General features: G+C 50.8%; 1 pseudogene; it reads left to right on the top strand.

Moving 5' to 3' along the window:
- Nucleotides 1-588: 588 nt before the first annotated feature.
- On the top strand, nt 589-8,740 carry LOC125532150 (putative serpin-Z8 pseudogene; annotated as a pseudogene).
- Nucleotides 8,741-11,752: the final 3,012 nt, after the last annotated feature.

Below are 11,752 nucleotides of genomic sequence, written 5' to 3'. Positions count from 1 at the left end.
GGATTTCGGCCGTTTTTAAAAATTTCTGCCGAAATTTGACTAAATTTTGATTGAAATTTTATGAAAATTTGATCAAAATTTCTCAAATTTGACCAATTTCGGCGGAGGATAGATTTCGCCCTAGGCCGAGATGGCCGAAATTCGGCCGAAATCCGTTTTTTCGGCCAAAATTCAAAACACAGGTGGTGCGTATCGATAGCGGAGAGCCGGAGAACGAACAGGGAAGAAGACGAAAGTTGACTCGGGGAAGAAGAGTTTTTTAATCTAACGGTCGTGCATTGTCCAATCGAACAATGTACCTGCGACCGGCGGAAGCCTTGCGCCGATCGACCGGCGTAGATCACTGCCGAAGGAAAGAAAAAAACAAAGGGGTCAAAAACTGGAACGAGTTGTTTCCTTTTGTTTTTTTTACCTTTTGACTTTTGAGAACCGAAACTTGTCACGTATGCCTAGCAATCACCGAGCACAAATAGAGGCGACTCTTGTGGACGTGCATCACAGTGAAGAACCGATCATTGTTACTTTCAAAAAAAAACCGATCATTGTTTCTCTATACGTGATTTTTTCTCTCAGTCTCGAGATCAAGCGATGGAAGTGACAAGGGACACGGCGCAGTCCGGCTCCGGCGGCCTGGCGGCGCTCGCTGCGAGCCTCGCGAGCCGCCTCGCCGACGACAACATGGACAACAACCTGGTGTTCTCGCCGCTGTCCATCTACGCGGCGCTCGCGCTCCTGGCCGCCGGCGTCTGGGGCGCCACCCTTGACGAGATCCTCAGGGTCCTCGGCGTGCCGGCTCACGCCGCGCTCGACGAGTTCCTCTCCCATGTGGTGGAGGACGTGCTCGAGGACCGTGCCGAGTCTGGCGGGCCGCGCGTGGCGTTCGCGTGCAGCGTGTGGGCCGTCCTCACGTGCCCGCTGAAGCCAGCCTACCGCCGCGCCGCCGCGAGCACGTACAAGGCCGATGCCAGCACCGTGGACTTCTGCAACAATCCGGAGGCGGCACGGGGTCAGATCAATGTGTGGGTCGCACAGGTCACGAGGAAGCTGATCAGCTCCGTCCTTGGCCCGGGATCAATAACGCCGCTCACCCGCGCCATGCTCAGCAACGCTATGTACTTCAAGGGCAAGTGGGAGAAGCCCTTCCGCAAGAAGCGCACCGCCGACAAACTCTTCCACCAGCTAAATGGCTGCGCCGTGGACGTGCCCTTCATGCAGAGCCGGAGCTCCCAGTTCATCGCCGTGCACGAAGGGTTCAAGGTGCTCAAACACCGGTACCAAATGGCTCAAGCGCAAGGTAATCCGTCCGTCCAGCCACCATCTCGCACTCGCGGGTCACACTGATGCATGACATCTTGCTAACCTCTTGACAGGACGGCACGCCGATCGTAAAAAGCGTGCACAGTTTTGTATGTGTGTCTTCTGTCACGACCAGGCGGCGGAGGAGTCCTGCCGGTGATGAGCTACGTTTCCATATCGAAGAGAGAGAAGGGGATCTGAGGTAGTAGACGAAGGTAGGAGAGGATAAGATAGACAGAGGAGTGGTTCAGTTTGAATTACAAATTCTTCCGTACCATTCTCTCCCGCGCTCTCCTGCTTATAACGCGCATGTTACATGGGCCTATCGACTACGGCCCTTTGGCCCGCTACTCTATTACTGTGGCCGCTCTGGCCCATTGCTCATTTGAATCTTCCCGCTGCTACATTACGCCTTCTCCTTGACCTCCTTCCGCTTCCCTTGCCTTGATCGTGCCTTTATCATCTCCAGCGTACTGACAATACCTCCCCCCTGAAGAACCAGCATGTCCCCAGGTTAGTGCATCTAGGCAATGCTCCTTGAGCACTTGATAATCTTCCCAGGTCACTGAAGAAGCAGGAATCGATGACCACTTGACCAACATCTGAAGATGGGAGGCATTCCCCTTTTTGACCAGGCGACGATCCAAAATCTCTTCAGGCAGGACAACGGGGGCTGGCAGATCAACAGGGATAGGAAGAGTAGTGAACACCAGAGTATGATCCGGCACGTGGCCCTTGAGCTGAGAGACATGAAATACAGGATGGACCATACTGTCGCGCGGCAATTCCAATTTGTACGCTGCATTTCCCACTTTTTCCAACACCTTGAAAGGGCCAAAATACTTGAGAGCTAGCTTTGGACAAGGACGATTGACCACTGAGGACTGGGCATATGGATGTAAGTGCAGATACACCATCTCCCCTTCAACAAACTGTCGATCAGATCGTTTCTTATCAGCAAAATGCTTGTACTTGCACTGAGCTCAGGCCAGATGATCTTTTAGCAATGTTGTATGCTCTGACTGAGAGGCCAACCAGGTCTGAACATCAGGGTGCAGAGAAGTAGACTGGCCTGCTAACTGTCCCACATTTGGATCTTGCCCATATAATGCTTTGTAAGGAGTGTAGCCCAGGGAAGAGTGGTATGTAGAATTATACCAGAACTCCGCCCGAGGAAGCCAGGACGCCCATTTAGCTAGAGAGTCATGAACTGCACAGCTTAGATACATCTCCAGGCACTGATTCACGCGCTCTGTTTGGCCGTCCGTTTGTGGGTGATACGATGTACTCATCTAAAGTTCAGTGCCCCAGACACGAAACAACTCTCTCCAGAAAGCATTGGTAAAGATTTTATCTCTGTCTGACACAATGGTCAATGGCAATCCATGCAACTTGACTATGTTGTTAAGGAATACCTTAGCTACGGATGAAGCTGTAAACGGGTGCTTCAAGAGCAGAAAATGACTGACTTTAGTGAAGCGATCCACAACCACCAGGATAGCATTAAACCCTTCAGACTTGGGCAGTCCCTCAACAAAGTCCATGCTAATAGCCTGCCAAGGGTGATCTGGCAAAGGTAGGGGTTGCAACAGTCCAGGTGTTTTGCACGGTTCATGCTTTGCCTGCTGACATGTGTTGCACTGCTTCACAAAATTTTCTACATTTGTCTTCATACTAGTCCAACTAAATAGCTGCTTAACTCTGTGATAAGTAGGCAATATGCCAGAATGGCCCCCACTAGTGTGGAATGAAATGCTTGAATGAGTTTTGTCTGCAAACCTGTATTTGCACCAATCCAAATCTTGTCCTCATGTTTGATCAGACCATCCTGCAACTGAAATCCAGGCAGACCTTGTTGTCTACTGCCAATTTCTGTAACATCACTTGTGTAGCAGGGTTTACAGGGTATGAATTTAAAAGAAAAAAGTCCATTTTACTACCCTGAATAAAGTGTGTGGTTCACTTTACCCCCTGATTTATTTTTCCGCTTCTTTTACCCCCCAAACAAACCCAAACCGACAAAACACCCCCCAGCTGGTTTTTCTCCACCCACTGCTGATATGGCACTAGTCAACGGTGGTTTTGACCTGCGTGGGGCCCCCTTGTCAGGTTTTTTTTCTCTCTCTCTCTCTAATTGAGGCTGGGCCGGCGGCCACTCAGCCCGCACGCAGCCTCTGGCCAGGGCGTGGCGAGGCCGACCGGCTGGAGGAGTGGCGAGAGGGGGGGTGAGCTGGGCAAAGCAGTCAAGGCCAGGCAGTGGCGGGCGCGAGCCGACGCAGTTAGGCATGGGCGGGTACCGGGTGAGCGCGAGTGGAAGGGGAGGCTCAGTGGGCGCAACAGGGCCGCCGAAACGGGGCCACGAAGGCTGGTGCCGGAGTAGGGCTGCGCGGGCGGGGCGCTGCGGCAGCAGAGCAACGCAGGCGGCCCGGGCACATGTGAGGGAAGAGGAGCGCTGGGCAAGTTCAGCAAGCGCCAGCGCAGCCTCGAGCAGCAGCCGGCGCGGTCGTTCGAGAGCAGCGGCATGGGGAGGCGAGGCCATGGAAGGGCGCGAGCAGGTCGCGGTTGGCAATGGCGAGCGGCCGCAACGGGAGTCAACAGCAGCGCTAGAGCAGAGTCGGCAGCGGCGCAACAGCGGTCAGTGACAGTAGCGGCAGCAGGCGGGCGCGGTGACATGCACGCGAGGGCGACGGAGAGGCATGGCCAGGGAGGGGTGTGGAGCCGAGCTCCCTGTCACCGTGGTCGTCGGGAGGAGGACCCACGCCTAGGCCGCGGCGGCCGCGGGGTCGCCGGAGGCGTGGCGGGCGTGGCGCAGCCACGAGTGGCGTGAGGCGGTGGAGTTCCACGCCGAGGTGCTCGGGCGGCACCTCGCCGACGGCCTCCTCGGGCCGTCCTCCTGCGTTGTCTGCCTCGGCGGGGCCCAGCAGGCGCTCGCGCTGCGGGAGCTCGGCGTGGCCGGGGCTGTCGCCGTCACGAGGAGGCGCTCCCCGCCGCTCGCAGTCGCCTTCAGTTGGAGAGAGAGAAAGAGAGAGGGGAAAAAACCTGACAAGGGGCCCCACCCAGGTCAAAACCGCCGTTGACTAGTGCCACATTAGCAGTGTGTGGAGAAAAACCAGCCGGGGGGGTGTTTTGTCCGGTTTGGGTTTGTTTGGGGGGTAAAAGAAGCGGAAAAATAGATCAGGGGGTAAAGTGAACCACACACTTTATTCAGGGTAGTAAAATGGACTTTTTTCAATTTAAAACTTCTTGTATCCAGATGGGTTTGCTGGTGGATATTGCTTGCACAGGAAATAAATGAGCCACTCTTGATAGTGCATCTGCTGCAGTATTTTCCACTCCTTTCTTATACTATATGGAGAATTGTAATCCCACCAGCTTTGTCATTGCTTTCCTCTCCAAATCTGAAGTTAGAAGTTGGTCTCCTAAGTGACACATGCTTTGATGATGAGTTTTAATAACAAAAGGTGCTCTGGCCAAGTAAGATCTCCATCTGTCTACTGCCATCATGATTGCTAGAAACTCCTTCTCATAGATGCACAATTCTTGACTGGTTATTCCAAGTGCTTTGCTATAGTAAGTAATTGGGTGCCCCTCTTGAGATAGCACAGCTCCTACCCCAGTGTTACATGCATCTGTTTCCACAGTGAAAGTTTTCTCAAAGTTAGGTAAAGCCAGCACAGGAGTAGTGGCCATAGCTTGCTTCAAGTGTTGGAAAGCTGCCTGAGCTATGTCAGACCATTGAAAAGCTTGTTTTTCAGCAGGACAGTCAAGGGCTTAGCCAGCAGACCATAGTTCTTAACAAATTTCTTGTGGTATCCTATTAACCCCAGAAACCCTCTCAACTCAGTAACATTGGTAGGTACTGGACAGTTAATCATTGCTTCTGTTTTTGTAGGATCAGTAGCCTCACCTTTATCAGAAATTATCTGGCCCAAATACTCCATAGACCGCTGAGCAAACACACACTTACTCTGTTTCACATGTAACTGGTTTTCTGTCAGTATCTCAAACACTAACCTCAGATGTTGAATATGATCTACCAAAGACATACTAAACACCAAAATATCATCCATGAACACCAATACATATTTTCTGTTAGGCCCTGCCATAAACACATTCATGTTGCATTAAAATGTCCCTGGTGCAGTAGCCAATCCAAAAGGTACCACCATAAATTGGAACTGACCATGGTGTGTTTTAAATGTTGTCTTATACTCATCTTCCTCCTTCATTTGAATTTGATGATATCCAGCTTTTAGATCCAGCTTGGAAAACCACTTGGCACCTCCCAATTCATCTAGCAGCTCATCAATTACTGGTAATGGAAATTTGCTTTTAATTGTGATAGCATTCAATCTCCTATAATCCACACCGAATCTCCAAGTGACATCTTTCTTTTTGACCAATAGGACAGGAGAAGCAAAGGGACTAATGCTAGGTGTAATCAAACCAGCTTTCAACATCTCAGCTACTTGTCTTTCTATTTCATCCTTATGTAGTGGAGAGTACCTGTAAGGCCTGCAATTTACCGGAACAGCTCTAGGAACTAGGTGAATAGCATGGTCGAGTGGCCTGTGAGGAGGTAATGTTTGAGGATCTTTGAATACTGTGGTGTGCTTGTCAAGCAACTCTTACACAGTAGGAGGAATTGGTGTTTCAGGTGCCATTACAATTCTATTCAGTAGGAGGAATTGGTGTTTCAGGTGCCATTACAATTCTATTCAGTATAGCAGTGGCCCAGACCTCATTGCCCTTTTCCCATTTCAACAATTGTTCAACTGTTGCTTCCTCAATTACTGCTAGTTTGACAGGTAACACCCCTTGCAGTTTAACTTCCTGCCCTGCATATTTGAATTGAATCAACTTTTCTGCCCAGTGACACTGCATTACTCCCCATTGTTCTAGCCAGTCCATGCCCAAAATTATATCTAGCCCTCCCAGAGGAAGCACATGCATAGCATTGGTAAAATTGTGCCCTTGTATCCTCCAAGTTAACTGTGAAACCATCTCAGTGCATTGCACCACTTCCCCATTTGCCACTTTCACTTTCATTGGCTGTGACAACTTGTCAGCAGTAACAGAGATCCTGCTCAGCGGTGCCTGGTCCACAAAGGTGTGGGTGCTCCCCAAATCCACCAAAATGAGCACCACTTGGTTTCCAACTAGATCCCTTAGTTGTATGGTTCTGGGATGGGCAGCTTCTGAAAGTGCATTAACTGAAATAGTGGTACAGTCTGCTATAGGTTGATCGACCAGAGCATCTAATAGTGCATCTGATATTATCTCATTCTGCACCAACGCTTCAACTACCTTTAACTAAGCTCTAGCGGCAGGTAATTGGCTACACACATGTCCAGGTGTAATTTTTCCCCACACTTGTAACAAAGACCATTAGCACACTAATATTCCTTCAACTGTTTTGCCTTCCATAACTTCCCAAGGGCCAACACAGGTCGACTTTCAGATTTGGTGAAAGGAGTTTTTCTAATAGTTTGCCCTGACAGACTTTTGTTGCAACAGTAGTCCTTCCTGAACAGCATCAAGCATCGCTGCAGACTGCACATATGATGGTATCTGTAGTTCCACAGTTGCTCGAAGTTCAGCCTTGTGACCCATAATGAAGCGTGTCACTAAGAAAGTGTCACCGAGTGCTGGTTCATACAGCCTGAGAGTGTAGACAAGCTGCAGAAATTGCCGTTTGTATTCCTCTACTGACTCGACCTACTTCAACGACATCAACTCTTTCATCTTCTGTCTGTACACATTAACGTCAAACTCTTGCACTATCACTGCACCAAACTGTGGCCAAGTATGATATGCACTGGCTTGTTTGAATGCCTGATACTATTGAGCTGCATTATCCATCAAGTACAGAGAGGCTGAAGTGACCTTGAAGCTGTCAGGTATATTGTACAACTTGAAGAATGCCTCGCACTTATCCAACCAAATCCTAACATCACTGTCGTCAAATCAAGGGAAATCCATCTTTGGCATCCACTGACGTTTGCCTGAGTTTTCCTCCTAAGCTGGTTGCACAACTTGTGGCAGAGCAGGTAGATTTGACGGTACCTGAACTGGGCGAGGCAACGCGGAAGCGGGGAACGACGGTCCTGCGCCAAGTATGCCATCCGACACCTCCGACATGGTCGACGACAAGCTCTCTGGCCCCTCCGGTGGCTTCCCCTTGGTCGCCGGATGGAACTGGCTATGTTGGACCTGACCCAGCACATCGCATGACAAATAAACCTTCACCTGAACTTGGTCGAGATGCGCAGATTGCTCCAACAGCTTGGCATCGAGGGCCTCAAGCTGCACGGAAATCCCATCGACCACCTCAAACTTGCTATGCGCCGCCCGTATCTCGGAGACCTCCCTCAGCATCCGCTCCTGAAACGCCTCCATCTTGTCCGTGATGAAGCGCGTCTGCGGATTCAGTTTCAATGTCGTCGTGGTTGCCGGTTTCCCCCAAATCAACCCATCTTAGGGCCGGATTTACACAGATCAAGCCCTAGAGCGATCCGCTACCTTCGCCTCGGATTTGCCGGGTATGATTCGGGAATTTTTTTGGTACACGGCGAAGCGAGGAAGGGGCTCCGATACCAGATTGTCCCGACCAGGTGGCGGAGGAGTCCTGCCAGCGACGAGTTATGGTTCCGGATCGGGATCGGAGAGAGAGAGAGAGAGAAGGGGATCCGAGGTAGGAGACGAAGGCAGGAGAGGATATGATAGATAGAGGAGTGGTTCAGTTTGAATTATAAATTCTTCTGTACCATTCTCTCCCTCGCTCTCCTACTTATAACGCGCTGGTTACATGGGCCTATCGACTACGGCCCTCTGGCCCGCTACTCTATTACTGCGGCCGCTCTGGCCCATTGCTCATTTGAATCTTCCCGCTGCTACATTACGCCTTCGCCTTGACCTCCTCCCACTTCCCTTGCCTTTATCACGCCTTTATCATCTCCAGCGTACTGACATCTTCCTCCCTGATGCCTTCAATGGCTTGCCGGGCCTGGTCGACGCGATAGCGTCCCAACCTGGCTTCCTGCACAAGCACCTGCCAAAGGAGAAGATCCACGTTAGGGGGTTCCGGGTGCCCAAGTTCAAGCTGTCCTTTCACAGGAGCGTGGTCAGCATTATCAAGAAGCTGGGGCTCCGGTTGCCGTTCAGCGATCAAGCTGATCTATCTGGCATGGTGGAGGGTGATGAATCCGGCTTGCCATTGGTCCTGAGTGACATCATCCACAAGGCGGTCATCGAGGTAAATGAGGAAGGCATCGAAGCTGCAGCCGTCACATTGATGGATATGGAAATTGGATGTAGTCGAATACCGCCGCCGCCTCCTCGGGTGGATTTCGTAGCTGACCATCCGTTTGCATACTTCATAGTGGAAGAGGCGACCGACGCAGTTGTATTTGTGGGGCACATCCTCGACCCATCAGCCATATGATTTTGCTTTGATTTGGGTTGGATCCCGATTGGAGTAATAATAATGATTTTGCTAACAAAATGATATGCCTTCATGATTTTTTCTCTTTGTATATAGCAAACGTGACTGTGCATTGCAGTGGGAGAAAATAAATATTGCACGCACCCAACTCAGTTCTTATGGCCACCTATCCTTCTACCCTCACCCACAAAGGTCATGGGATTCATCTGATTAGAATTTGTTCAAACTTGGCCAAAACCACAGCCATGAACTCGGCCCCGCATGATCCATTGTCTTCACGTGAATGTCTTCACACGTCATTATCTTCAACGTGAATGTCTACACGGACCACCATAGTCTTCAATGTCTTCATACATTTTTAGGGTCATCTCTGGTAGGTAAACCGAATCAATGAGGGACTTCTACCTGTGCTACCCTGCAATTCTCACAAACACATTAGTCCCTCAACCACCTTTGTCATCAATACTCCAAAACCAACTAGGGGTGGCACTAGATGCACTTACAGTTTTTGGTGCACTTTTATATTATTTTTTTGGACTAACCTATTAATCTAGTGCCTAGTGCCAGTTCTTGTTTTCCGCATGTTTTTTGTTTTGCAGAAAGTCAATATCTAGGAAGGACAAAACACCCCGACATTTTAATATGTTTTTCTGTAGTATATGTGATTTTTGGGCAAAGAAATCAACGCAAAACGGTGCCCGAGGGTTCCATGACCTCCTGTTCCGGGAGTAGGGATTTTCTGCTCCCTGGTGACAACCTTCTGGTTGGTCCGGGTGCCTGGAATTGCTTGCAGGAAATGGTCACTTTCGGCTTGGGGTTATATATATGCGGCCAGAGAAAAAAAGAGAAAAAGAACTAAAAAGAGTAAAAAGGGCGCGACACGTGCCCTTGACTATCAGTTTTTCGTGCGCGTGTGTTCGTGTGATTTGATGTGATTGATCCCCCCTCCATCCACATACTATGATTCTTTGGGTATAGGTGAAGATCCATCCAATCTACATTCCTACCAAATAGATTTGTGTTTTCCCAACTTCTTCAACATCAACTTGTTACTCTTGGAGTCTGGGCTCCGGAAGCTTCCTTACTTGTGTTGTGCTCTGGAGACGTATGTAAAGATGCAGTGGTCGCCTTCAAGACGAACCCCGAGTAATTCGAGGTTCATCCGTTGGGGGTGACTCGAGGAGGATATGGTGAGCCTTCCATGGCATTTCGGAGATTTGGCTTCGACACCACTCCAACGGAGATTAGCACTTCCACAAGTGTGAACCTCGGGATAAAGCCAATGTCGTCAACTCACTTCTGGTTAATCATTTCCCACACTTTACTTTCCTATTTTTTATGTTTGTGGGTTGCTAATTATCTTGTTGCCTAACTTAGTTTGCGAGGGCATCGAGCCCAGTTTCGACCGAAGTAGCTCATCGGGGGCGAGACGGTCACCGGCTTTCTAGGAAACGCATCAGGTGGGGGACCCAGAGGCCATAGGGGTGCCGGGAATGAGTCCTGTAGAGAATGATTTGATGCATAGATAATTGATTGATCGTGCACTAGGCACATATATATAGGTACAAGGGGTGCGACCGGTGTCTTGTCTCCCAAGATGCAAGTAAATGCAGAGGGAGAGAGACACTACAGGTGCGACATACAAAACCCAGACCTACGTACATGTACACATGTTGAACACCCCCCCGCCCCACGCATTCGAAGCGTCGCCGGTGACACAGAGACTGGACTGAAAGCCCTCAAACGTCGAGGTGGGTAGTCCCTTCATCATGACATCGGAGAACTGCTAACCGGTGGGCACATGGAGAACTCGAACACGACCAAGTGCGACGTGCTCCCTGACAAAGTGAATGTCGAGCTCAATATGCTTCGTCCGTCGGTGATGGACAGGGTTGGCAGCGAGATACACCGTGGAGACATTGTCACAGTAAACAAGCGTCGCCTTTGTAACCTCGCATAGAAACTCCTGAAGTAGCTGTCGTAGCCAAGAACACTCCACAACGGCGTTGACCACATCCCTGTACTCGGCCTCGGCGCTCGATCGTGAGACCGTGGGTTGTCGTTTAGACGACCACGAAATCAGAGAGGGCCCGAGGTAGACGCAGTAGCCGGAAGTGGAGCGGCGAGTGTCGGGACACCCAGCCCAGTCGGCGTCGGAGTAGGCGACAAGGCTGGTGTCAGGTGATGCTGTCAGGGTGAGACCCATAGCTGTGGTGCCACGTATGTACCGAAGGATACGTTTCACTAGAGCCCAATGAGTATCACGAGGAGCATGCATATGAAGGCACACCTGCTGGACAGCGTACTGAATGTCCGAACACGTCAGTGTGAGGTACTGAAGCGCACCGACGATGGAGCAATAGAAGGGAGCGTCGGACGCCGGAGAGCCCTCGATGGCGGACACCTTAGCCTTCGTGTCGACAGGCGTAGGTGCAGGCTTGCAGTTTAGCATGCCTGCTCGCTCCAGAAGCTCGTAGGCGTACTTCTGCTGGTGCAGGAAGAAGATAGTGGCCCAACATACAACCTCGATGCCGAGGAAGTAGTGGAGAGCCCCCAAATCCTTGAGGGCGAACTCAGTGCCGAGGCGAGTTGTGATCTGCTGAAGGAGCGCTGGCGATGAGGCAGTCATGATGATGTCGTCGATGTGCAGGAGGAGGTACGCGGTAGCGGGACCCTGGTGATAAGCAAACAAGGAGGCATCAGACCGGAAGCCCTGCTGTTGAAGGAAGGCCGCAATCCGCTGGTACTAGGCCCGAGGCGCCTACTTCAACCCGTAGAGAGAACGGGAGAGCAAGCACAAGTGGTCCGGATAGTCGGTGTCGATGAAACCAGTAGGCTGTTGACAAAACACCTGCTCGTCAAGATGGCCATGCAAGAAAGCGTTAGACACATCGAGCTGGTGAACTGGCCAGGCACGAGAAACAGCAAGCTAGAGGACAGCACGAATCGTGCCCGGTTTGACAACCGGGGCGAAGGTGTCGGTGAAGTCCACGCCGGCACGCTGGCGAAAAC

Source organism: Triticum urartu, chromosome 7A, assembly GCF_056163025.1.
Source record: "Triticum urartu cultivar PI428250 chromosome 7A, HENAU_Tu73, whole genome shotgun sequence".
Taxonomy (NCBI): Eukaryota; Viridiplantae; Streptophyta; class Magnoliopsida; order Poales; family Poaceae; genus Triticum; species Triticum urartu.
The sequence above is the reverse complement of the archived record's forward strand: the minus strand, read 5'-3'. Positions and strand labels throughout refer to the sequence as shown.